Source organism: Narcine bancroftii, chromosome 11 (assembly GCF_036971445.1).
Source record: "Narcine bancroftii isolate sNarBan1 chromosome 11, sNarBan1.hap1, whole genome shotgun sequence".
Taxonomy (NCBI): Eukaryota; Metazoa; Chordata; class Chondrichthyes; order Torpediniformes; family Narcinidae; genus Narcine; species Narcine bancroftii.
In genome coordinates, this window is record NC_091479.1 from 31,814,013 (window position 1) to 31,841,549 (window position 27,537).

The 27,537-nt window shown below is 44.4% G+C and overlaps 1 long non-coding RNA gene across 1 annotated transcript; it reads left to right on the forward strand.

Moving 5' to 3' along the window:
• Nucleotides 1-96: 96 nt before the first annotated feature.
• On the forward strand, nt 97-27,537 carry LOC138746371 (uncharacterized). The gene is made up of 3 exons (XR_011346911.1): nt 97-458; nt 1,830-1,925; nt 27,396-27,537. It is a non-coding gene; the product is annotated as an uncharacterized lncRNA (long non-coding RNA).

The following is a 27,537-nucleotide window of genomic DNA, read 5'->3' on the forward strand; positions in this document are numbered from 1 at the left end:
AACTGCAAGGGAGACTATTTATTCTCAATCTTTCCTTCATATTTATTACCGCATCCAATTTAATGTTTGCTACTTTTTTCAAAGTATCTACATCTAAGTTCAATGCATATGATCCCTCTATGAGTGGGTACGGCAATAAACTCATCACAAGTCCACGGATCCCAATTTCAAATGCACCTTCAAAAGCGGAGAGAATTCCAAGGATATTACATTTTCATTGAAGACATTTCTTAAAGTCTAAGCAGCTGATCGGTTATTGGGAAATTGTGACACTTGGTGTTCGGCTCCTTTGCATTATCCTCTCTCGATCCGTGCTGCTGTGTCCTCTCATAATGTTGTAAGGTCATCTCCCTTTTTACCAACGACCAAGAGATCCACATTCAAACTTTCCTTCTATCACCTGCTTAAAACACCCCAGAAACAAATCTGACGATCTTTGTGCACTTCTCATGCTTCAGGTAAGGAAACTGTACACGTGACTCCCGATGTAAGATGAGCAAGACCATTCGATGTGAAATTTGAGCATGCGCGCTACTGTGATGGGTGGAAAGGCGGACACACGCCCAAAAATTCAAAGTCAAAGACTCCTTTATTACACTCGCAGCTCTGCTTCTATTCTCTCCCTGCTGCTGTTGACTGGAGTGATGTCACATCCATGCCGGCCTCCAATTGTTCGGTGTTCCCTTCTTTGTTGATTCCTGCCGTGTGCGTTGTCCCCTGGTATGAAAGTTGTTGGTCCCCGTGGACTCTGAACAGTTGCCACATTCGTCGGCTATCTTGTGTACAGGGTGGCATCCCAGTTAGCATGATGCCCCACCTCCCTAGAACCAGCGCTGTTCGCTGCTTTCGGTCGCCTATATCTGGGTCGTGGGGGCTGAATTTGCTAATGTCCAGATGTGCTGGTTTGAGGTGGTCAATGGTGAAAGTCTCTTCCTTTTCACCGATATCCAGCACACTCACCATGATGTGTGGAATGAATGATACACACCCGTGAAGTCGAAGTCGAAGACTGGTTCGTTGAACTGGCAGCTCTGCTTATATACTCTCCCGCTACTGATGACAGGTCTTTCGAGACGGCAAAGCCAGCCTCGGATTGGTGGGTGTTCTCGCCATTGCTCATTGCTTCCCACTGTGCGGGATTTCACTTGGGACGAACCCCACAAACTTGACTTTATTTACAAATTATTTCCAAAGAGGAAGACCATTCCAAGTCTTTTCTCCTCCTCCTGTTGTATCCAGATATTCCCTTCACTACACATTGCTGCATATGTCTCTGTTTACCTTCATTGCCACCACTTTGATACCGTGTGGTTACTGCCCCCCTCTGCTGTTGGAGGAGTTCCCCTTGCTCTCAGCCTCTCAGTGCACGGTTATGGAAGGATTATGATCCATCCCCATAGTGCCTTCGTGTTGGCTACGCCAAGCCTCCGTGCATCCCTCAGCATGTACCCCTGCAGCCTGGAATGTGCCAGTCGGCAGCGGTCCCTCCCCGACATATCCGCTTGCTGAAAGACTGACAGGACACGTTTAACATAGAACATGAGAGCACAGTACAAGCACTTCAGCCCGCGATGTTGTGCCGACCGATGTATTCATACCAAAATAAAAATAACTAACCCCTTCCTCCCTCAAAACCCTCCATTTTTCTTTCATCCACGTGACTCAGAGCCTCTTAAATGCCCCTAAGGTTTCAGCCTTCACCACCACCCCAGTTCTAGGGCTCGTCCCATGTCCATGACCTGGTACCCATACACTGAATTCCCTCCCCTTGTCACCCTCCTGCTCCCCCCACCCCGAGCCAGTAGTGAAGGTGGTTTCTGTCCCAACAGGTGTTGTGGACCTCAACCAGGGAGCAGATCCGGGAGATGAACCCAAACTGCAACGAATTCAGCTTCCCGCAGATCAAAGCACGTCCGTGGGCCAAGGTGAGTGACCCGAGGTGAACCAGAGCTCCAGGGGTGGTTTATTCCTCTGGGTCCTTCCCTAATACTGTCCCCTGTCAGCCACCTGGCCCTTCCCCAAAGCCCTCATCTCCCACCAGTCCTGTCCCCAAACCCCTCCCCCTGCTGAGATCATCCCCAAAATACTGTCAGGCCTGTCAACAAAGCCCCTATTCCCCACTGAGCACATCCCCAATGCTCCACCCATTGCTTGGACCGTCTCCAGAGCTCCTGTCTCCCACCAGGGCTTTCAACAAGCCCCTGTCCCACAACATGCCCAGCCGAAAGTCCCTGTCCCCGTCCCCCACACCAATTCACCTGTATCCAAAGGCCCAACATCAGGTCTGTCCTCCCACCAGACCAGTTCCATCACTGGGACCCTCTCCAATCGATTACCCATCACAACTACCCCACCAAAGTTCTTTAAACTTCCCATTCCCCCACCCACAGGCCTTGGTATCTGAGCTGTTCCTAGGACCCCTAGACAGTGAAGATGTGGGAAGGGCAGTGCCCCATACCTTCACAAAGCTGGGGAATCCCCTGACCCTTGGCACACAGATATCTATCCCATCTGAGCCAGTCCTCTCTCTCTCTCTCTCCCCCCACCATCCTGGAGAATGTGGCCCAGTTCAGCTAGCTGCTACAGTACACACTGCCCTTCACCTCTTCCCCAGGACTCCTGCTCCCACTTGTCCTTCAACGAGCTGTGTGCCCACAGCCAGGAGCTTCCCCCTCCTAGTTACCCTTGGCCCTGTGGGTGAATGGGTGGGACATGACAAAGGTTTGTAGGTGGTGGAATTGGGGTAAGAAAGTTTGGGTGAGACCTGGGAAAGAGAACGGTGATCATCCGGCCGGTGTGAGGCATTGAAGATGGAGTCAATGGGCAGTCCCCTGCCGGGTCCATCCCCCAGCATTTCTATCTCCAAAACTGACCCCGCCAGGTCCATCCTCAATATCATCCCCTTCCGGGTCCATCCACAATCCCGTCCTCTGCTGGGTCCAACCCCAAAACCGTCCCCCGCTGAATCTGTCCCCAATACCGTCCCCCGCCGGGTCCATCCCCAATTCTGTGCACGCCGGGTCCATCCAAAATCCCGTCTCCCTCCGAGTCCATCCCCAATCTCACCTCCCGCTGGGTCCATCCCCAATCTTGTCCCCCACTGGGTCCAACCCCAATACCGTCCCCCACCTGATCCATCCCAATACCATCCCCCACCGGATCCATTCCCAAACGCATCCCCGCCGGGTCCATCAACATCCCATCTCCTGCTGAGTCCATCCCCAATGCCATTCCCAACTTGGTCTGTCACTAATTCTTTTGCCCAACAGGTCCTCCCACAAACCCACTGGTCTCTCCCCAAAGCCCCTGACCCCCACTAGGTCTATTTCCAAAGCCATTGTCCCCCACCGGCTGGTCCCCAAAACTCCAGCCTCCCCACGGGATCTGTCCTGAAGCCCCAGCCCTCATGTCTGTCATGTCTGTCCTCCCACTGGTCCGATCCTCTCGATCACCATTCAGAACTACCCCACCCCAATTCCCGAACCTCCCCCTTCCCCCACTGACAGGCCTTGGAACCTGAGCTGCTCCTGGGACCCCCAGATGGTGGAGATGTGGGGAGGGCAGTGGTCCAGTCTCCTTGCCAGTGGCAGTGTCCCAGACCTTCACCGAGCTGGGGAATTCCCTGACCCTTGGCACCGGGACATCTGTCCCATCTGAGCCAGTTCTCTCTCTCCCCCCACCCTGGAGGCTGTGACCCTGTGTAGCTGGCTGCTAAAGTACACACTGCCCTTCACCTCTTGCCCCAGGACTCCTGCTCTCACTTGTCCTTTGACAAGCTTTGTGACTACAGGCTGGACCTGCCCCCACTTTGCTACCCTTGGCCCTGTGGGCGAGTGGGTGGGCCATGACGAGGGGGTTGTAGGTGATGGAATTGGGTAAGAAAATTTGGGTGAGTGCCAGAAGAGACTGGTGATCATCTGGCCAGGGAGAGGCATTAGGGACAGAGTCACTGGGCTGGGGTCAAAGTCTCAGGGAAACAAGGGCACTGGAATTGGAAGCAATCACAGCTAATGGAAAGAAGGAGGAAGAACCATGGGAATCATTGAGAGTGGCGAGGTTAGTGCTGCGGTTAGAAAAACGCTGATAAGGGGCCAGCGAGCCGGGTTCAAATTTGACACTGTCTCTGGGGAGTTGTACATTCTTCCTGTGTCTGCGTGCATTTCCACCAGTTGCTCCTGGTCCTTCCCCAATTTAAAACGTACCGGGGGTTGTAGGTCATTGGTGTAATTGAGTGGTTGTGGCTCAGAGGCTGAAAGGGCCTGTTCCCGGGCTGCATGTGTCAATCTAAAATCTCCATCTAAAATGATAGTCCTGCCTGTCATGAATTATTTAAGGATTCAACTCAAAAGTGTGGTCCAGATTGACAACTCCGAAACCATCCTTTTGGCCCTTCTTTTCTGATGGCCAAGCTGCTTGCAAACAGTCCATATCCCTCTCATCCTTTTCATTCCACGGACCCATTCAACTCGCATTGCATTGTCAATCTCACGGCCTGTTGGAAGAAGTTATTTCCCTGTCTGGCAGCCTGATTTTGTTCCTCCATATCTCCTTCCTGATGGTAGTGGGTCAAAGATGCTGTGTGCTGGATGTCTGCGGGTCTATTTACAGGCCCCATCCCTGGACAATCAGAGGCCCCTTGTCTCGAAGTCCCATCCATGTGGCCTCTCACTCATCAATCCCTCGTCGGTACACAACTGCCCCTTCCTTACCTACCTCTACCAGCCCTTAGTATCCTCATGACAGTTCCAGGCACCTGATATGTCGACCCTTGATCACCTAAACCATTGGAATAACCAGCGCCTTCTCCCCTCGAGAGCCCGAGGGAATCTGCACCCTCAGCAGTGTCCTGCTTGTGCACCATCGAATGCCCTCCATCCCCTTCCACTGGTTCCCTGCTGTTATCAGGCTCCTGGATGGACCCCATTCCTGGCAAAACTACCCATATTTTCACTGATCCCTCTGTACCTCTACATTCCGTCCAGGGGTCAGGGTTGTGCTGTGGGACTGGTGGAGAATAAAACAACAATATCAGGAGACAGGGAGCAGTGTAGAGACCCCCAGATCTGCAAGATGGGGACAGTGCTGAGACCCCCAGCTCCAGGAGACAGGGAGCAGCACAGAGACCCCCCAGTTCTGGGAGACCGGCTGAGTTGTACACAAGTCTGGAAGTGGCTGGACCAGGAAGTATACAAATCTATGTTTCAGGGTAAACTGGAACAAAAGCGAGGAATGCACTTTGATAAATTAGTCCGCTGTCCTATTCACAGTCAGATCTGACTACCTGAAGGTGTCGGGGAACTGGCTTGAAGAGGCCGAGGCATGCAACAAAAAAATGGTCAGAGCCGATTGTAAAAGTCCACCAGAAACTGGGTCTGTGGGAATGACATTCCCTCTCAGTAATGGGGAAGAACCTGGTCATCAGGTGCAAGGTGCTCTCGGTACTGCTGCGTGTGATGCAGGCGTGGCCCATCCCACACACCTCTGCCCTGGCTATTACCAGAGCAGTTTCCCTCTTCATGTGGGGATCCAAAATGGATGGAGTTGGAAGGAGGTCCATGTACGTTGCCAGACTATGGTGTTATGAGCCTAAAGGACCCCAAAACCCAGCAGCAATAGACATTCACCAGGACGAGTAGTTATATAAAGATAAGTTGTTTTTAATTATCTTTAAACATGAAAACAGAATCAAACTTTAACTTATCTCTATTAACTTAACTAACCTTAATCCCCTTCTAAGTCTAAGTGCACGTGTATGATGTGTGTGTAAATTTAAGAAAAGTTATTTGGTTCACAGTTCAATCTCACTTCTCATTCTTCTAAGTTCATTGGTTGTAGGCAATTCTAATACTGTGCATGGAATTGAACATGTATAAAGTTCATCAGGCTTTGCAACTCAGGAAAGTTCTGTAGGGTTTGCAGAGAGAGATTTGTTGTTCCAGGATTTTCACAACTGAGCTACCACCATTAGTCACCACAATGTCTCGCTGATAAAACTTGGCCCATCAGGGTTCTCCAGATGATAACTTCTTTCTTTCAGGCTAGCACTGTGGTCCTTCCTGTTTCATTTATTCCGAGAGTAACATCAGGCTGCTAGCACTTCCAGCGAGCACCTAGGATTAGGTGGAGGTTAAACATGTGGCTCAAGGGGTGGAGTCAGAGACTGGGTTTCAATTCTTGGACAACTGGGACCTTTTTTGGGGAAGCTGGGACCTATACCATAATGATGGGTGACATCTTAATCTCAGAGGGACCAGACTCCTGGTGGGAGCATTTGCTAGGGCTGTCAGGGGGGGTTTAAACTGATATGGTTAGGAACAGGGTTTCAGGTTAGGCAGGACAGTAGGGTCAGGGTTAGTAGGATAAGGAAAATAATTTGAGGGAGGAAAAGCAGGAAGTAGTAAACAGATACTGCAATGAAAATTGTGAGAATGGTAGATAGGAGGATATGCAGAAGGTAGGATGTTGGAGATCCCTGAGTTGTATTTATTTTAATGCGAGAATTAATGTGGATTGACATGTGGCATTATGATGTGTGGCCATTAGCAAGACATGGTTGAAAGAAGGTTGTGACTGGCAGTTGAATGTTCCACGATTTTGCTGCTTCAGATGTGACAGAGTTGGTGGATTAAGAGGGGGAGGTGGGCATTACATGTCAGGGAGGATATTACAGCAGTGCTGAGGCAAGATAGACTGCAGGGCTCGTCAAGAGAGGCAGTGTGGGTATAGCTGAAAAATAAGAAGGGTGAGGTTATTATTATGGGGTATATTATAAGCCTCTAAATGGGGAAAGGGAACGAGGAGAGCAAATGTGCAAGGAAATAGGTGGGATATGCAGTTGAAATAGGGTGGTGTTGGTTGGGGATTTCAATTTTCCAAATATTGATTGGGAAATGCAGTCAGTAAAAGGGCAGGATGGCTTAGTATTTATGCATTGTGTTCAGGATTGCTTTTTGCAGCAATATGTTGAGACGCCAACTAGAGTGGGAGCAGCGTTCGATCTGTTGTTTGGGAATGTAATGGGACAGGTGACAGAGGAGAGCGTTAGGGAGAACTGTGGATCCAGTGATCATTTTGACATACTCTTAAGAACTTGAAGAGGGAAATTAGAAAGGCAAAAAGAAGGGATGAAGTGTCCATAGCTAATAAGGCGAAGGAGAATCCTCAGGGTTTTTTCAGATATGTGAACAGTTAAAGGAGGGTTCAACACAGAATAGGTCGACTGGATGATGGGACCAGTGAACTATTTCAGGAACCGTATGAGATGGAGAAATATTGAACAATTTTTTCTCGTCTGTATTCACGAGGGAAACGGACATTGGGCAATACAAGATAAGAGAGGCAAAGGGGTTAGTTATGGAAAGGATAAGGTTTAGTAAAGTGAGAGGTTTGCAGTTTCTTGGGTCAATTCAAGTGGATAAGTCTCCTGGTCCTGATGGGATTTTTCCCAGGACTTTAAGGGAGGTCAGAGAACAAATAGCGGGGGCACTGACAGCAATTTTTCAAAGATCACTGGAGGAGGGTGTGGTGCCGCGGGATTGGAGGGTTGCAAATGTAGCTCTGTTGTTCAAATAAGGCAGTAGGTGGAGTCCAAGTAATTATCGGCCAGTAAGTTTGACTTCCGAGTGGGGAAGATTATGGATGGTATACTTCGAGATAGTATGTACAAATATCTGGATAGGCAGGGATAGATCAGGGGCACCCAGCATGGGTTTGTGAAAGGAAAGTCATGTTTGATGAATCTTGTTGATTTTTTTTGAAGAGTTGACAAGAAAAGTGGATGAAGGTCGGGTGGTTGATGAGATCTATTTGAATTTTAGTAAGGCTTTTGATAAGGTTCTGCATGTAGGGTTATTTAGGAAGGTTCAGTCATTAGGGAATAATAGATAGTGGAATGGGTTCAGAAGTGGCTGGGAGATAGACAGCAGAGAGTCATGGTGGACAACTATATGTCATGTTGGAAGCCTGTGACAAGTGGAGTGCCTCAGGGATCGATGCTGGGTCCCTTGTTGTTTATCATTAATATTAATGATTTAGAGGAGGGTGTGGTTAACTAGGTAAGCAAATATGCAGACGATATGAAAATAGGGGTAGTGGTGGACAGTGAGGTAGATTTTCTTGGAATAAAGGATTTGGTTTGTTTGGAAAAGATGGCAGATGGAATTTAATGTTGACAAGTGTGAGGTGCTGCATTCCGGAAAAAAAAATACAAATAGAACATATGCAGTTAAGGGGAGGGGGTAGAGGAATGAAGAGGAACAGAGGGATCTTGGAGTTATGGTACAGAGTTCACTGAAGGTGGGTTCCCAGGTAGACAGGGTGGTTAAGAAGGCATATGACATGCTGGCCTTCATAAATCATAGCATAGGCTAGAGTGCAGCTGTTTAAGGCATTGGTGAGGCCATGTTTGGAGAATTGTGTTCCGTTCTGGTCTCCAAATTATAGGAAGAATATAGATAAGGTGGAGAAGGTGCAGAGATTTATAAGAATGTTGCCTGGCTTACAGCATCTGGATTACAGGGAGAGATTAAGGAGACTGGGACTTTATTGATTGGGATGTAGACGAATGAGAGGGGACAATATAGCTATTTAAAATTATGAAAGGAATAGATAGACGAGACATGGACAGACACTTTCCCGTGAGGGAAGGGAAGGTTGGAACAAGAGGCCATGAGTTAATGGTAAGGAGGCAAAACTTCTGGAGAAATTTTAGAGGATGCTTCTTCACTCAGAGAGTGGAGGCAGAATGGAATGATCTTCCGAATGAGATAGTTGCGGCAGGATCCCTTCTGTCATTTAAGAGAAGGTTGGATGTGTAAATGGAGGTGAGGGGGTTGGAGGGATATTGGCGGAAATCGGGAGGATTGAGCTAATGGAGTTGTTCTAGTGAACCGGTGCGGTCTCAAAAGGCCGACATGGCCTGTTTCTGCTCTGTAAATGGTTATATGGTTACATGGTGACACAGTTTTCATTTCAATGTCCCATCTCTCGTTACACAACTCTCTGCTCTCCACGTTCATGCTGCACATTTCTTCACTGCTGTTATGGCTGGACTCAGAAAATGTTTTTGATATTTATTCAACTTCAGTTTTGTATCTGCTTCATATCTCTGACCAAGCACAAATATTCTCACATCCTTTTGTATTTTAATCTTCATAATTTGTCCTAATAATAGACTGAAATCCTTCCACTTTTACACAGGTCCAAACCGAATGGAAAGAAAAGTCTCAATCACCTGATTACATTGAAAACATTTCTCGGAATAATTGGAGATAAGTCCATTTAATTTATATGTAGTATAGCAGAATTGATGTGGAGATTTTTATTTTTATATCTGGCATTAATCATACTTGTAACACTCTTGACACAATCCTGACCCTATTTCTTCTTGAATTTGTATATTTCAATCTTCACACCACTCTGAACAGCTTCTTTCTGAAATCGTCACATCCAAGCCCGACTCCCATCTTTCTCCTGACCTCTGCTACCCTGGTTTTGCATTTTCTCTCTGGAGAGCATCGTACATTTCATTGATAACTTTGGGTGTATTTCCCATCCAACTCTTTGTTCCATTTCACTAATTTTAGGTGGAGTCAATGTTGGTCCCTATCTTTCTCTTAAGAACGATCTAAGCGGGAGAAAACAGAAGAAGGTCCCACTTGCCTCTCCGTATTTGTGTTTAATTGTTTGAAGAATTTCTTCCATGTAGCGTCTTCAAAATATCTTATACTCTGTCATAACATAAATTTAATATTCTATTGCCTCTGTTCATAGGCAATAACACATTTTGACATACTTTGCTTCCCCTCCTCCATTGTTGTCACATTCGTGTGGGTCCCACAGATTAAGAACCAGACCAAAGCGGAGGTACAAAGCACACATTTATTTCGGGGATGGAAACAGGACAACAGGGTTGATATGTTAGGCAAGCCTCTACACTTCTAATTAGGAGGGAGAAACCGACAGAGACGGGGAAATTACATGAACATACACATTCAACATTCAGGATCAAGGTGATAAAAGGTGAGGAGGAATGCAGTGGTCATTGGGGACTCCATTGTCAGAGGTACAGACAAGAGATTCTGTGAGCCAGATAGGTATACCCGCATGGCGTGCTGCCTCCCTGGTGCAAGGGTACGGGAATATCTCAAATCGGGTCCAGAGTATTCTGAAAGGAGACTGAGCAGCCTGATGTCTTGGTACATGCCTCATTGGGTACCAATGACATAGATAAAAAGAGGGAGGAGGTACTAAAAAGGGATTACAGCGAGCTGGGACAGAAGTTAAGAAAAAGGACCGCCAGGGTGGTGATCTCTGGATTGCTACCTGTGCCAAGTGCAACTGAGGACAAAAATGGAAGGTTAAGACAAATGAATGTGTGGCTGAGGGGCTGGTGTAAAAGACAGGGTTTTGGCTTCTTGGATCATTGGGATCTCTTTTGGGGAAGTCATGACCTTTACAAGAACGATGGGTTACACCTAGACCCAAAATGGGTCAATATATTGGCAGCTAGGTTTGGTACAGCTGTCGGATGCGGTTTAAACTAATTTGGCAGGGGGATGGGAACCTGTATGATAGGGCAAAGGACAGGAAAGATAAAATAGGAAAAGTTAGGTTGGGCAGCGAAAGTAAAAAAATCAGAAAGAGCAGGGAAGGTAAAAAAAGCACATTTGAAGGCTTTATATCTTAATGCAAGCATTCGGAACAAGGTAGATGAATTGGCTGTGGACATTGAGACAAACAAATACGATTTGATTGGGATTACAGAAACATGGCTGCAAGGTGGGCAAGCCTGGAAACTTAACATCCCGGGGTATACGATATTTAGGAGGGATTGGCAAGAAAGAAAAGGGGGTGGGGTAGCACTGATGGTGAGAGAAGGGACCGACACGATTGACAGAAAGGATATTAACTCGGAAGATACCGAATCTATATGGGTAGAACTGAGGAATAGCAAGGGGCGGAAAACGTTAGTGGGGGTGGTATATAGGCCTCCAAATAGTAATGTAGAGGTGAGGGAAGGCATAAAAAGAGAAATTAGATAAGGGAACAGCTGTCAGAGACTTTAATTTACATATTGATTGGACTAGCAAAATCTGTAAAAATACTGAGGAGGAGGAGTTCCTTGAATGTTTACGGGACGGTTATCTAGACCAATATGTCGAGGAACCAGCTTGGGAGCAGGCCATTTTAGACTGGGTATTATGCAATGAATAGGGGCTAATCAGCAATCTTGTTGTACGAGGTCCTTTGGGTAGGAGCGATCACAATATGATCGAATTCTCACTCGACATGGAGAGTGAAGAAATTAAAACCGAGACTAAGGTCCTGAATTTAAATAAAGGGAATTATGATGGTATGTGATGGGAGTTGAGTAAGATTGATTGGGTGGTGTTTATCGGGGGGTGGGGGGTTGACGGTGGATAGACAATGGAAAGCATTCACAGATCTAATGGAAGAATTGCAGAAATCGTTTATACCAGTTTGGCATAAAAATAAACCAAAAAAGGTGACTCAATCGTGTATAACAAGGGATATTAGAGACAGCATTAGGTCCAAAGAGAGAGAATATCAATTGGCGAAAAAAGTACCAAATCCGAAGACTGGGAACAGTTCAAGATGCAGCAAAGGAGGAGAAAGGGATTAATCAAGAGGGTAAAAATAAATTACGAGAGTAAGCTTGCAGCAAATATAAAAACCAACTGCAAAAGCTTTTATAGATATGTCAAGAGGAAAAGATTGGTGAAATCCAGAGTAGGTCCTGTTAGAAATAGAAGTACCTTTAAAGAAATTGCTCGAGAGACAAATATTGAGAACAAAGAACATTTATTACAACAACAATGCAAAGTTGGGTGCTTCCCCTTACCCTGGGAATACACACATACACTGGGGCTCACCCAACTTTTATACAGTAAATTTCAGTATCAGAATACCCTCCCCCTTACATTCTTCTGCCCACTGGATGGGTTTGGCAGAGGCAATCCTTCCTGCCTACATGCAGTTTCAGTATACTTGGAGGACCAGGGGGTATCCTGTCGGTGTCTTCTTATGCCATTATTCCCATTGTCTTTATTCACATCCTAGCCCTTGTCCCCGTTCACACCTTCCCGACTCTCAGGGCTACAGTCCCTTCATCTGCAGGGTTCGTTAATCTTGTCTAGGGTTTACGAGTTAAATATGCATACTTGAAAAATCTGTTGTATGGCTTACTAATTATATATGTATAACTTGCTAATACTGTCTAAGGTCTTCTAATTATTTATGCAAGCCTTGCTAATTCTATCTGGGGCTTGGCGACCCTTATCTCGTTCAGACTAACTCTACTTCTATTCTCAATTGTCTGTCCTTCTCTCCTTCATTCAGTGAACTTGCTGGTGTAGGAGATTCTTATCTTACTCAGACAGTGTCAGCTTCCTGCCTTCTGTTATCCATGTCTCATGTTGTTTGCACTGGCTTCATTCATTTACTTATGTATCAATTTTATTTTCTTCATTTCTTCATGTTCATAGTGCAATGTCAGTTTTTATCATCTCTCACAATCCTCACTTTTCTTTTAGATCAGTAATACTGATCTCACGCAATGATCAGTGTTACTGACCTCAGTGTTACTGGTCTCTCACAATCCTCCGTTTTCTTTTAGATCAGTATTACTGATGCGGTAAAGTGGAACTTGTCGGTTTTCCCAGCTGGTCAATAAACGGATAGCAGTTTCCATGTCCTCAGAAAGATGTTGGGAAGCGTACATCCTTTGGGTGTAAGTGTTCTGACGAAAGGGTTGATGAGTTAAACGATGTGTACCAGTCTGTATGTAGGGAAGCAGTAAGATGGTGAGAGTAATGAGTCCAGCTGTTAAAAGGGTTGCGAGTATCAGGTTCCAGTAACCGGTGAAAAGTCCAGTCCATCCCGCAGAGACCGAGGTTGCAAAGTCTGTCCCTGGGCATGGGAAGTTTTTTGACGTCCTGAAGAAGTGTTCTTAACCGCCTGCCCGTTGTGAGTAGTGTCTTTAAGGAGTCTTTCACAAGTGCTGCGTTCAGCAGCGAAGCTGTAATCGAGAGGCAGGCGGTGTTGTTGAAGTGTGTCTGGTAAACGTTGTTTATCTTCAGCCCGTAACCTCAGGGCCATTGTGTTGTGTTGGATGATAATGCCCAAGGCTGCATGGAGTCTGATTAGATGTTTCAGATGGCAAGGAGCGTTAGCGATCTGTAGCCGCTGTTGCCTTTTATAACTGGAACTTCCCTTAACGATGCAGTAGTAAGGATTGTAAATGCCGGCGGAACCCAAAGGATGTTTGAGAAAAGACCAGTCTGGGGAGGATTGTGCATTACGATTAGAAATGTGTGTAACAGTCTGAGTAGAATTGAAGTTGTGAGTCGAAGCCTGTCTGTGTACATTAGCAAAAGTCTTCTCTCTCTCTCTCTGACAGGTGCATTGGTTACTGACATTCAGTGTGTCTGTGTCATAACGCTTTAGAACTCATACCTTTAATATCTATGTGGGAAGTTAAGTGATTGTCTCTACAGCTGTTCTGGTCCCCTGGTCCGTATTGGAATCACTTATTAAAACATATCTTACTATGGCTAAAAACTAAATCTACACCTTGTCTAAACTCTAAAGGAAAAAAATTGTGACCTCTGCTGCCCCTATTCCAGGAGGACTTAATACATTGTGAGTAATTAAGTGATGTCCCAGAAATGGAGAAGCAACAATTAAACAATACAATAAAGAATAAAAACAACATTACGGCACTTTCTCACGGCGTAGTGTAAGTTTCAGGTCAGAAGGATGAGGCACTGCACGCCAGGTGGAGGGTTGAGTTTGACTGTCTTGATCCTGTGGTTCGGTAGCTGGTTTAATCCATTGGATGTGGGTCCAGCCTTTTTCTCTTGTTCGCACGGCAGCGTCTGAAATCAAAAGTGCACAGTAGGGACCATCCCAGGCAGGTTTCAGTTGGTTATCTTGCCATGCTTTGACATAAACCCAATCACCAGGTTTAATAGAATGGATAGGAAATTCCAGGGGTGGAGTTTGGGCTAATAATCCCTTCTGTTTCAGGACATGTATAGAAGTAGAAAGATCCTGTAGAAATTTTGAAATGTATTGATCATTAGCCTCAGGGATAGGGGTATCAGTGTGGAATCCCATAAATGGAAGTCCAAACATCATTTCGTATGGTGAGACTGCAAGGTCTTTACGAGGGGCTGTGCGAATTCTAAGCAGGGCTAATGGTAAAGATTTAATCCAGGAGAGGCCAGTCTCTTCATGAAGTCGAGTAAGTTGATTTTTCAAAGTTTGATTCATTCTTTCAACTCGACCTGAACTTTGGGGATGCCATGGGGTATGTAGTTGCCAGTCTATTCCCAGTTTCTTGCAGACACCCTGGAGAACCTGAGAGGTAAAATGTGTTCCTCGGTCTGAATCAATGGTTTGAATCAGACCATATCTTGGAATCACAGATTCAATAAGTATTCCGATTACAGTGATAGCTCGATCATTCGGGGTGGGGAAAGCTTCAACCCATCGTGTAAAATGATCACCCATGACTAGAAGGTATTTGTAAATACCAATTTTAGGAAGTTCTGTGAAATCAACTTGTATGCGTTGAAACGGGCGAACTGCTATGTCGCGACCGCCAGGCAGTACAGGGCACAAAGATTTCTTTTTGATTCTCTGACAGATCGGACAGCTGCGAGTAGTAAGTTTAGCTATTGTATATATACCGGAGCAGTGTAAGGATCGTTGAAAGGCATCAACAAGCGCCTGAGTTCCCCAATGTGTCTGTTGGTGTAGCTGATCTACCACTTGGCGGGCTAATGCTTTGTTAAGGACTTGACGTCCATCTGCCGTCCACCACAACCTGTCGGCTGTTTGGCGAAATCCCTGATCTTTCATTGAGACCTCCTCTTCCCGTGAAAAGATGGGGGTTTTTTTAATCTCTAGTGGTGTGGGCAGTAATAGGTGGATGTGAATAGTTTCCGCAAGTGCAGCCTGTTTGGCAGCTGCATCAGCCTGTCTGTTGCCCTGAGCTTCAGGACTGTCACCACTTTGATATCCTCGGACATGTACTACGGCTATTTCAGTCGGGAGCGTCAGAGCATCTAGGGATTGGACAATTACGTGTTCATGGGCTAACTTCTGTCCTTTACCAGTTATCATTCCCCGTTCTTTCCAGATCTTCCCAAAGGTGTGGACTACACCAAAAGCGTACTTAGAGTCAGTGTAGATAGTCTCTATTTTGTTCTCTAAGCCGTGGAGTGCTCTACATAGGGTGTATAATTCACAGGATTGCGCTGACCAATGACCAGGGAGGCGACCGGCTTCAATCACTAGTCCTTGCTTCCCATCCACTACACTGTACCCACTATAGCGAGTTCCTGCAAAGCATCGTGAAGTGCCGTCAATAAACCACCTTTCACCTTCTTTTAAAGGGACATCAGTTAGATCTTCCCTAATTTTGGTTTGTAGATCTATGACTTCTAAGAACTCATGTTCTAATTCATTTGTGGAATTGTCCAATTTTGGAGCAACGAGGAACGCTGCTGGGTTAAGGGTTTTAGTCGTGAGCAAGGTCAAATCATCCCTATCCATTAGGATAGTTTCATATTTTAAAATTCTAGGGTCCGTGAGCCATCTCCCAGCACGTTGTAAGAGAATATTGCGGACTGTGTGAGGGGTGTGAACTATCATAGGGGCGCCGAAAGTAATTTTCCGTCCTTCCTCAACTAAAACAGCAGTGGCTGCGATGGCTTGTACACATTCTGGCCAGCCACAACAAATGGGGTCTAAAATCTTTGATAGAAAAGCCACTGGTTGTCTATAGCCTGCCCTGTCCTGGGTTAATACTCCGGTGGCTACACCTCCTTTGGCATTAGTATATAAATCAAAAGGCTTATTTAAGTCGGGTAGTGCCAAGACTGGGGCACGCGTAAGGCTATGTTTAACGAAGTCAAAATCTTTAATCTCATCGTCTGTCCAGACTAGAGCTTTGGTTTCTATAATCGTGAGTTTATCGTAAAGAAATTTGACAAGGCTAGAATAATTTTCCATCCAGATTCTACAGAATCCCACTAAGCCAAGGAATTTCCTAAGTTCCTTGGCATTTTTGGGAGGGGGAATCTGCAGAATACCACGTATCCTCTCTGAACTTATTTTCCTAGTTCCCTGACTTACCAGATGACCTAAGTATTTAACTTCTGATTGAACAAATTGTAATTTGGATTCGCTCACCCTGAGACCTTTTTTTTCTAAAAAATTTAAAAGTGCAACAGTAAATTCTTTAGCCAATTTGTATGTTCTTCCAATAATTAACAAGTCATCTACGTATTGTATTAGCTGACAATTGTCTCTCCGAGGAGCCTCATCTAGTATCTGTTCCAGGACCTGACCGAATAAATTTGGAGATTCTGTAAAGCCCTGAGGAAGAACAGTCCATCGGTAATGATTTTTACGTCCAGTAAAAGGGTTTTCCCATTCAAAGGCAAACATGTCTCTGCTTTCTGTTGCTAACGGACAGGTCCAGAAAGCATCTTTGAGGTCAATCACACTAAACCATTTACTATGGGGATCGATTCTACTCATGATCGTATAGGGATTAGGTACAACAGGGTGACGGGTGAGAATGATTTTGTTCAACTCCCTTAAGTCCTGTACTAATCGATAGGTACCGTCTGGTTTCTGGACAGGTAAAATCGGGGTATTAAAGGGTGACATACGAGGTTCGAGTATACCATCCTTAAGCAGCTGGTCAATTACGGGCTGCAGACCTTTGCGGCCAGCCATAGGAATTGGGTACTGTTTTCTTCTAATTGTTTGTTGCGAGTCTTTTAAAGTAACTTGGAGGGGAGGAATGTCTAAAACTCCTCTATTGCCTTTTTCTGACCATACTCTTGGATTGATAAGTTCTCGATCTTCCTCGCTTAAAATATAAAATTGAACCCCAATGCCTGATTCTAGTGGTCTGGTACCGATAGCCAATTGGTGCTGTAAGTCTCGTCCTAATAAGCATACTCCAGCCTGGGGAAGTAGTAGAAGATCCTCTACTATTACCTTATTTCCCATTTGGATTCTGACCTCTCTTAATACAGGGACTGTGAAGTCTCTTCCTCCCACCCCCGAAACTATCATTGTCCCTTCTATTTTAACCCCCTTTGGTTGGTGTAAAATACTAGATCGGGCTGCTCCAGAATCAACTAAAAATATCATGTTGTCACTGTGGGGTCCTATGCATAAATTAACTAATGGTTCTCCGTGCAGCCCCACAGTGTGTATTGACTGAGAACCGTGACCCCCCTATTCATAATCTGCTTCCATCAGGGCATAGGATCGTGTGTCCCTGGCTCGCAGTGGGCAATCCTTTTTAAAGTGTCCTTCCTTTTTACAATGGAAACAGACAAATGTTCCCGTTTCCCCAATCTCTACCTGGGTTTCTAAGGTGCCCCGGGAAGGGTCTTCGTCCCCGGAATCCTCCTCTACTCCTCCATCCACTGGGGTCCGCACTTCCCCACCCGTGGCTTCCCTCACCGCATACAGGAGCTGGCACACAGTCCCTATCCTTTTTATGTCGCTCATCTACTACCTCTCTTACTGCTTGGATTAATGTTTTTGCCTTCCCTATTTGCTTATCTTCAGACCTCTGGACAAATGCTTTCTGTGCAATATGTAGTAGCTGGGTAATTCCTTGCTCATGCCAATTTTCTGTTTTTTGTAATTTTCTTCTAATGTCTGGGGCTGAGTTGGTAACAAAACCAGTTTGTACCAATTGTTGCCCTGCTGGGGATTCTATGTCGAGACCCCCATATTGCTGTATTGCCGTGCGCAATCTATTCAGAAATGCGGAGGGGGTCTCGTCGGGACCTTGGGAAACCTCAAAGGCTTTCTTGAAATTCTGTCCCTTTGGGACAGATTCCTTGATTCCTCTTATCAAATTAACCCTATACTCTTCCATCAATACCCGACCGTAATTGGTATTTTTATCCCAATTAGGTCTTGCCAAGGGGAATTTAGTTTCTCCTGGTACCGCATCTAGTCCCCCTTGGTGATCCCTATCCCAGACTTTAATCCCTACCTGGCGGATCATTCCACGCTCATCCAAAGTAAACAGGGTCCTAAAGATAGATGTTAACTCCTCCCAAGTATATAGATTTGGTCCAAAAAATTGGTCTAACTGTTCGGCACATCCCTGGGAATCTTCTATCAGGGAGGTGAGTTCTTTCTTAAAGTTACGCACTTCAGTACTGGTCAGGGGCACATTTACGAAACCGAGACCCTCTCCTACGGGAACTTCCCGCAGGGTTCGCATCCAGTTGGTTTCTGGCTTATTAGGTCTGGGTTCCTGCCCCCTGGGAGATGGATTGGGGGGCTCTGCCCTTTCTTCCTGAAGAGTCTCACACTGTTCTGAATTAAAGTTTCCTCTCTCTCCTGTCAACGGGGGTGGTAATCGAGTGCATTGTGAGCGAGTCATCATACCACTCCTGCTCTCTTCTCTCTTCCCTAGTGGTGGGGGAGGTGGGGAAGGTGCAGAAGGGTAGGTTATAGGAGGGGGAGGAAAGATAGGAGCCGGCATAGGAGGAACATAAGGTGGAGGGAGGGAATGTAGCACATCCCATCCTTGTGGTTCAGGGACAAAAGGTTCCTCATCTCTCTTGTCCCTGTACTCTTTTTCTTTCAAAATCAATTGATCACACGATCCCCTAAGCCAGCAGGCTGCATATTCCTTGCTCTCTAGGTTCTCTCCCTGGTTTTGATAGAGCCAGATGTTCAAAGCTTGACACATCCAGTCATCCTCGGATCCGAGTTTTGGCCAGTACACGGAGCTCCCTTTTATCGGGTATTTAACCCAGTCCCTACAACAATACCTGACCATGGTCAGTTTGTCCTTTCCACGGGTCCTTCCCGTGCCCCAGTCAGATAACATCAACCCAAGCGGGCTGTGTGTAGTTATCTGATCCTCACATCCTTTACCAGGACTCTCTTCCTTGCTACCCATATTTCCCATACTGATAGGCAAGTAAAATTCCTCTTACCGGGTTCCAGTAGCAAGGCTCTAGCGCGCTTCCTTAACGTTCTTCCATTGTTTGTTCTCAATGCCTCTTCTTGGATATCACTCGCTTCTTCCACTGACCAGCCACCCGTCATCCGTGAGTCCAGCTGAATCAGCTGGGATGCACCTACTCTCGTCGTCGGGCACTCTGTCAGTGGAGGGAGTGTGATCCCGGACAAGACCCCATTTGTTAGAAATAGAAGTACCTTTAAAGAAATTGCTCGAGACAAATATTGAGAACAAAGAACATTTATTACAACAACAATGCAAAGTTGGGTGCTTCCCCTTACCCTGGGAATACACACATACACTGGGGCTCACCCAACCTTTATACAGTAAATTTCAGTATCAGAATACCCTCCCCCTTACATTCTTCTGCCCCCTGGATGGGTTTGGCAGAGGCAATCCTTCCTGCCTACGTGCAGTTTCAGTAGACTTGGAGGACCAGGGGGTATCCTGTCGGTGTCTTCTTATGCCATTATTCCCATTGTCCTTATTCACATCCTAGCCCTCGTCCCCATTCACACCTTCCCGACTCTCAGGGCTTCAGTCCCTTCATCTGCAGGGTTCGTTAATCTTGTCTAGGGTTTACTAGTTAAATATGCATACTTGAAAAATCTGTTGTATGGCTTACTAATTATAGATGTATAACTTGCTAATACTGACTAAGGTCTTCTAATTATTTATGCAAGCCTTGCTAATTCTATCTGGGGCTTGGCGACCCTTATCTCGTTCAGACTAACTCTACTTCTATTCTCAGTTGTCTGTCCTTCTCTCCTTCATTCAGTGAACTTGCTGGTGTAGGAGATTCTTATCTTACTCAGACAGTGTCAGCTTCCTGCCTTCTAATATCCATGTCTCATGTTGTTTGCACTGGCTTCATTCATTTACTTATGTATCAATTTTATTTTCTTCATTTCTTCATGTTCATATTGCAATGTCAGTTTTTCTCATCTCTCACAGTCCCTTGTAGTCAGAATCAGGGGAATATATAATGGGGAATAAGGAAATGGCAGACCAATTAAATTCTTACTTTAGTTCTGTTTTCACAAGAGAGGATACAAATAACCTCCCAAGGATGTTGGGAAACATAGAGACTAATGAAAGGGAGGAGGTGAAAGAAATCAGTATCTCTAAGGACATGGTCTTGGGGAAATTGAAGGGATTGAACGCCGATAAATCCCAAGGGCCTGATAATCTACATCCTAGTGTACTTAAGGAAGTGGACATTCTGAATTATTTTCCAGAACTCAATAGACGCAGGATCAGTGTTACCCCACTATTTAAAAAGGGGGGTAGAGAAAAAGCAGGGAATTATAGGCCGGTGAGGCTTACATCAGTAGTGGGCAAAATGATGGAATCCATTATTAAGGATGTAATAGCAGAGCCTATGACTAGCAGAGAAGGGATCGGACAGAGTCAACATGGATTTACAAAAGGAAAATCGTGCTTGACAAATCTATTGGAATTCTTTGAGATGGTGACAGGTAATATAGATGGGGGAGAGCCAGTGGATGTGGTGTACCTGGACTTCCAAAAGGCCTTCGATAAGGTCCCACATAAATGTCTGGCATGCAAAATCAAGGCTCATGGGATTAGGGGCAAGGTATTGATGTGGATTGAGAACTGGCTGGCAGATAGAAGACAGAGAGTTGGGATAAATGGCTCGTTTTCTGAGTGGCAGGCGGTGACCAGTGGGGTGCCACAGGGATCTGTATTGGGACCCCAACTGTTCACAATTTACTTTAATGATCTAGATGAGGGGATTGGATGTAATATCTCCAAATTTGCAGACGACACTAAGCTAGTGTGCACTGAAGAGGGGGTCAGGAAGCTCCAGTGTGATTTGGATAAATTGGGGGACTGGGCAGATACATGGCAAATGCACTACAATGTGGATAAATGTGAGGTTATCCACTTTGGTAATACAAACCAGAGGGCAGATTACTATTTGAATGGCAATAGATTGGGAGATGGGGAAGTGCAGAGAGACCTAGGGGGTTCTTGAGCACCAGTCACTGAAGGTGAGCATGCAGGTACAGCAGGCGGTTAAAAAGGCAAATGGTATGTTGGCCTTCATATCAAGAGGGTTTGAGTATAGGAATAAGGATATCTCACTGCAGCTGTACAGAGCCTTGGTGAGACAACACCTGGAGTATTGTGTGCAGTTTTGGTCACCTTATCTGAGGAAGAATGTTCTTGCAATGGAGGGAGTGCAGAGGCGATTCACCAGGCTGATACCTGGAATGGCAGGAATGACTTATGAGGAAAGATTGCGCAAATTGGGATTGAACTCGCTGGAGTTGAGAAGATTGAGAGGGGATCTCATAGAGACATATAAAATTCTGGCAGAACTGGACAGAATGGATGCGGAAGGGATGTTTCAAATGGTGGGGGAGTCCAGAACCCGGGGCCATGGTTCGAGGATAATAGGCAAACCATTTATGACTGAGATGAGGAGGAATTTATTTACCAAGAGGGTGGTGAATCTGTGGAATTCATTGCCACAGAGGGCAGTAGAGGCAGGTTCATTGAATATATTTAAGAGGGAATTAGATATATTTCTTCAGTATAAGGGAATTAGGGGTTACGGAGAGAAGGCGGGGACGGGGTACTGCACTTTAAGATCAGCCATGATCTCTTTGAATGGCGGAGCGGGCTCGAAGGGTCGAATGACCCACTCCTGCTCCTATCTTCTATGTATCTATGTAAGCTATATGGGGAAAACACCACTGTCAAGTCTTCTGCCTTAAAGGAGTAATTATATTCAAATGGGCAGTAGATCAAGAGATGGAAACAGTGGAATCAGACAGAGGTGAGTGGCTGCTTAAATTAGAAACATTCGTGTTCATGCTATAGAGTTTAAGGCTGCCCAGGAGGAATATAATGTGTTTTCTTTAAGATTGTTTGCCCTCATCCTGGCGAAGGATGGGGCCAACAGACATGTTGCTGGAAGGGTTCGAGAATTGATATGGTAGGTCACAGGAAGCTCAAGTTTAGATCCACGGAGCACATGTATTTAGCAAAATGGCCACCCAGTCTGTATTTGGTCTTGCTGATATTGAGGTCAACTGAGTCTACCAAATGTATTAGATTAGGTTGGATTGGATGCATGTGAAACACTGCCTCACCTGGAAGGCCTGATTGTGGCCTTGGATGGAGGTGAGAGGAGATGTAGGGACAAGTTTGGCAATTTCTGCAGTTCCAATGGGGAGTGCATCAGGTGGTGGTGGGTGGAGAGGGAAGTGCCTTCGAGGGAGTCACAGAAAGACGTGCACCTATGAAAAAAGGATATGAGTGGAGCGGGTTAGATGTAGCAGGTTAGAGGATGGTGCTGAAGTTGGAAGTGTCCAAGGATAACGTGTCAGATGTGGCAGCTGATGGGTGGTAAGTGAGAAATCTGCGGGATTCTGTCCGTGTTTTGTCGGAAAGGAGATGGGGTAAAGGCAGAAAGATAATTGGAGATATGGTTGCAAGCTTTATCAATGACTGTATGGGGGAATCGGCAATTATTGAAGAAATAAGACATTTTGGGTATCCAGGTATGAAGACCTAAACTTGGGGTTGTTACAGGCCCAGAGGACCCCAAAACCTAGCAGCAATAGAAAATCACCAAGACAAACGGATACTTCAACAAATGTCTTTTTAATTTCCTTGAAACAAAAAAACAGGATCAAACTTTAAACTATCACTATTAATGTAACTGCCTAACATTAACCCTTTATAATTCTAAGCACAGGTGTATTTAATGTGTATAAAGTTCTTTGACACTCTTACAAGTTCACCGGTATCTATCAATTCTTATACTGTGCACAGAATTCAACATTTATGACTTTTCACCAAGCTCTGGTGCTTAAAAGTAAATGTTTACCCTCCACGAAGGCTCTTGTTGGTTTCAGAGAGGGATTTCTTGCTCATTGGACACACAAAAACTGATTCCCTTTGATCAGCCACTTTGGTGTCTTGCCAAAGAAACTTTCACCATCAGAGTTTTCCAAATGATAACCTCCTCTGCAGGTCACCATTGAGTTCCTTTTGTTTCACTTATTTCAGGTGAAACACCATTTCTAGCCAGCCATTTTCTCTTGTATGTAGAACAAGGTTTTTCAACAGGCTGAACTGAGAACTCACAAACCGTCTTCAAAATGGGGTTTCAACAAGATGCCAGCTTGCCATCTCTCTCTCTTTTAGCAAAAAGCCTATTTGGTGTCTCCTCTCTGCTTGCAAAAGCACATGACCTTCTTAGAACAGTTAACTTCTGAGTCCAATAATATGTTGTTTTAAAAACAATATTCCATTTTGCACCTGCTTTTGAAATTATTTAGCTAGACAGTCTTTGCAAAGGCTCTCGGCGGCTCTTGGCGCCTGCATGACTCACTCTCGGCAAAGCTCTTGCATTTTAAGTAAGAGCTGTTTTGCAAAGTGTTTGTATTTGTTTGTGACCTATACAACTCCTACAATCTATCCTTCAAAAACATCTCTATATACAATGTAAAATATATAATCTGTCACAGGACAGATGCAGCAGAGGAGTTGTGATAAAATTAATGGTGTCCTTGCAAAAAAATAAGTGGGAAGAGGTATAATCCAGGTAGCTCTGGTGAGTGGAGTTTATAATAGTTTGAAACTTGAACCTCTCTCTCTATTTCAGGAGACAATTTACTGTCATGTATTTAAAATGTGTCATATCACACAAAATTGCTTTTTTCTTGCTGAAAGACAGACAGATTCGCCATTGGCAGAAATTGGCTGAAATGCCTCTTGCAGCCAGAGAAGGAAGGAAAAGAGAGTCATTCTCCCCCACCCCCACCATCCCGAATCCTGGGTCAAGTCATTGAGGGTCTGTGGATTCTCTTTCAGTGCTCACAGACCAATCCAAGCCATTGGTAATGCGAGCTCCAGTTTTGAACCTCTGACACGATTAGGAATCCTTCAGCACCCACTCATATCCCAGGTCTGACACCCTTTTAGCCAGTCTTCAACCAGTCTCAAAGAATCCACGGCCTGGTGTGAGTTCCTTGACTGCTTTATCCAGAAGCCCACAGCCTGCGTGGGTTCCTCTCCTCAAGTCACCAACAGCCTGTCACCTGTGTGGGTCCTTCAGCTGCAGAACCCCTCACTGGTCTGCTTCCATTGTCACTGACCTGTGGATTGAATCCTCTGCTTCTAAGATGTTGATGGGGTTTGGTCTTCTTGTTTTCTGGTGCCCTGCGCTAGTCCTGCGCTTCCCTAGAGTTCGCGGTGCCGAGGAAATTTAACACATCTAAATTAAAATTTTACAACTTAGAGGAGAATCTCCCATGTCTAGAGGGATGGAAAGGGCATTATTACAAATTGAAGCCTAATATTTGAATATTAATGTGCCAAATTTGGAAAAGCATAGAGTATATATTTCTCAAGCTATATGTAATTTTTTCCAGAAGAATACAACTTTGAATGTTTGCATGTCATCTTGGCATCCCTAAAAATATATCTGATTTCCAACTAATGAAATACATTTCCTCATCACCACTAAGGCTAATTTAACAAATTTCAATTGATATATTAATAGTTTTAATTTGGGCCTTGTTCATTCAATATTTCCTAATAAAAATAAAGTTTGATTTTGCGGAAAAACATCTCCTGTCGCTTGTTTCAAAAAATTTATAATTCTCCCTAAAAAGATCTTACATTAGGACAAAGATAAGTTGAATGCAAGAAAGTTGCTACATCTTCACCACACTTAAAACATTGATCTGATAATTCTGATTTTATTCTAATCAATTTCTCTAGTGTAAGAAGTAACTGTAGAAGAAAAACTAGTTGTAAATTCCTTCCTCACTGCTGTAGTGTGGAACTCTGGTCAATAATTCCAGACTGCTGAGTTGAAGTGAATTAATACAACTCCCCTGGATCACGTGATCCCTATTGCCAAATCAGCTTCCTGCAGTGCTTTTCATATCCAACTGCGTGAGTCACCTGATTCTAGGTGTAGCTTTCAGATAAAATCCTTGCTGACATCTGGTACATGACTGATGTAAAAACAATTATACTGAACTAATTTATATCATACATTACTACAACATTCAAATCCATTTCCCACATTTGTCTAGACTTATGAACTCCTCATTTAAAAATTCCTACTAGCAATAAAGAATACATTATCGAAGTAAACATTTTAACAATTCCTCTTTATAAGGAATTTCTATTTCAGTACAACATGGTTGGTCCTAACTTATCCTTCAAATATTTCCTTAGTTGGAAAGAGCAAAAAAGATTGCAATGAGTTATACGATATTTATTTCTCAGTTGCTCAAATGACATTATTTTACCCCTTTCATCACAATCTTCAACATTTATAATCCCCTTACGAAACCAGCTATTCAGAAATTGATGATCCTTCGAAAAAGAGATGAGGATTTGTATATCCACTTACACCAATTTCATAATTTATTTTATTCCATATATTAATCAAATGTTTAAACAATGGTTTATCTTTATCACCAACCATTAATTTCAATTCCCACTTGGATATAAATTCTTCTGCTTTTCCTCTCTCCTATTTTATTTGATTCAAATTTAACCCATGGCAATTTTTTCCCTTTCAAAAAAAGAAGCAAGAAATCTCATTTGAGCTGTTCGATACTAATTTTCAAAATGAGGAAGATGTAGTCCTGTCAATGTAGAATTTGCATTGAGAGAAACGCAGCTGTCTTTAGTTATCTTATTGAATTGGCTAAAATGGCATAACATGAGAGCAAATAGCCTGGAGGAGTGTGGGTCACGTGTAGCATGCGATTCAATCGGAAATGGGTTCACATGACATAAACACATGATGCAGACTGTTTTCTAAGAATGGAAAACAAGAGGAAGGTTGTCTAGGTCTCCAGCAGGATATAGATCACAAGATAAAGGAGTAGAAGTACGCCCTTTGAGTCTATTCCACTATTCTTGCACTCAGCCCCACTGCCCAGCTCTCTCCCCATTACCCTTGATTCCTTGACTAATCAAATACCTGTCAATCTCTGCCTGAAATACGTCCAATGACCTCAATTCCACAGATTCACGATCCACTGACAAAATAATTTGTTCCACATTTGTTTTAAATTGACACCCTTTTATCCTGAAATTATGCTCTCCTGTCCTAGAATCCCCTACCATGGGAAACATCTTTGCCATATGTACTCTGTCCAGGCCTTCCATTATTTGAAATGCCTCTGAGGACCCCCTTATCCTTCTGTACTCCAACTAGTACAGTCGAAGAGTCGACAATTGCTCCTCATACACTAACCCTTTCATTCCTGATATCATTCCAGTAAATCATCTCTGACCTTCTCCAACACCAGCACATCTTTTCTCAAATACGGCACCCAAAACTCTAATTCTGATTGAATGGAAAGGGAATTGTCCAACGACACAAACACAACAGTAAAATGATATTATGTCTTGTTGATATTTACCAAAAATTATTGAAGAGTCAAATAATAACTTTCAAAAGATGCCGGGGCCCAATTATGAACAAATATCACAACCTAAAGAATTCGGGTTGTTCTGAAGCTTGGTGCTTTGTTACGAGACCAGAGGATCCCAAAACACAGCAGCAATAGATATTCATCAAGACAAATGGTTGCTTAAATAAAAGTTGATTTTAATTATCTTTAAACATGAAAACAGAATTACTCTTTAACTTATCACCATTTTACTAACTTACTTTACCTAACTTACCCCCCCCTTCTAATTCTAAGTGCACGTGTGTGTAATGTGTGTGTAAGTTCAGAAAAGTTCCTTGATTCACAGTCCAATCTCACTTCTCATTCCGCCAAGTCCACTGTTTGCAGGCCATTCTTATACTGTGCACAGAATTGAACATATCAAAAGCTCACCAGACTTTGGTGCACAAAAGGTGAATGTTTACCACTCGGGAAGGTTCTTGTTGGTTTTCAGATAGAGGTGTGTTGTTCAGGGAAGCATTAGTGTTTATTTGTGCTCAACGAATCATCATCTGAAAACCGTTATATCATCAGAAAATCTCTGATAGCTTTAGCATCGAGCAGAGCTGAGCTAGGACTTTACAGGTATTCAAGGGAGTGTGTGGGCAGGGTTTGTTCTGGACCAACAATCTCACCAAATGACTTTGCTTGAAATCAAGATTCAAACCATTTTGAGGAATACAACAGGAATTGTTCAACAAGAGCCTGGTGTTCCCAGAGGAGTTTTCTTTCAATAGTGGAAATTATTTTTTTTAAAAAGCCCGTTAATCTTCCTGATGCAGATTATTGTATTTAACTTTCAGGTTGCTATCTGTTGAAACTGCAAGTCACAGCGTCATTTTTGTTTTTGAAAATGCAGATGTGAAAACCTTGGTCTCCTTGGTTTGCTTAAGTTTACAGAGGAGACGTTGGGTCAAGCTGAGAAGACAGAGGCTGGATGCCCATTTGGGGAATTGGCTGAGCAAAGCAGAAAGCACAAAACATGGGACTGAAAAAATAATGAAGGAGACTGAAGTGCCGTTGAACCAAACCCAG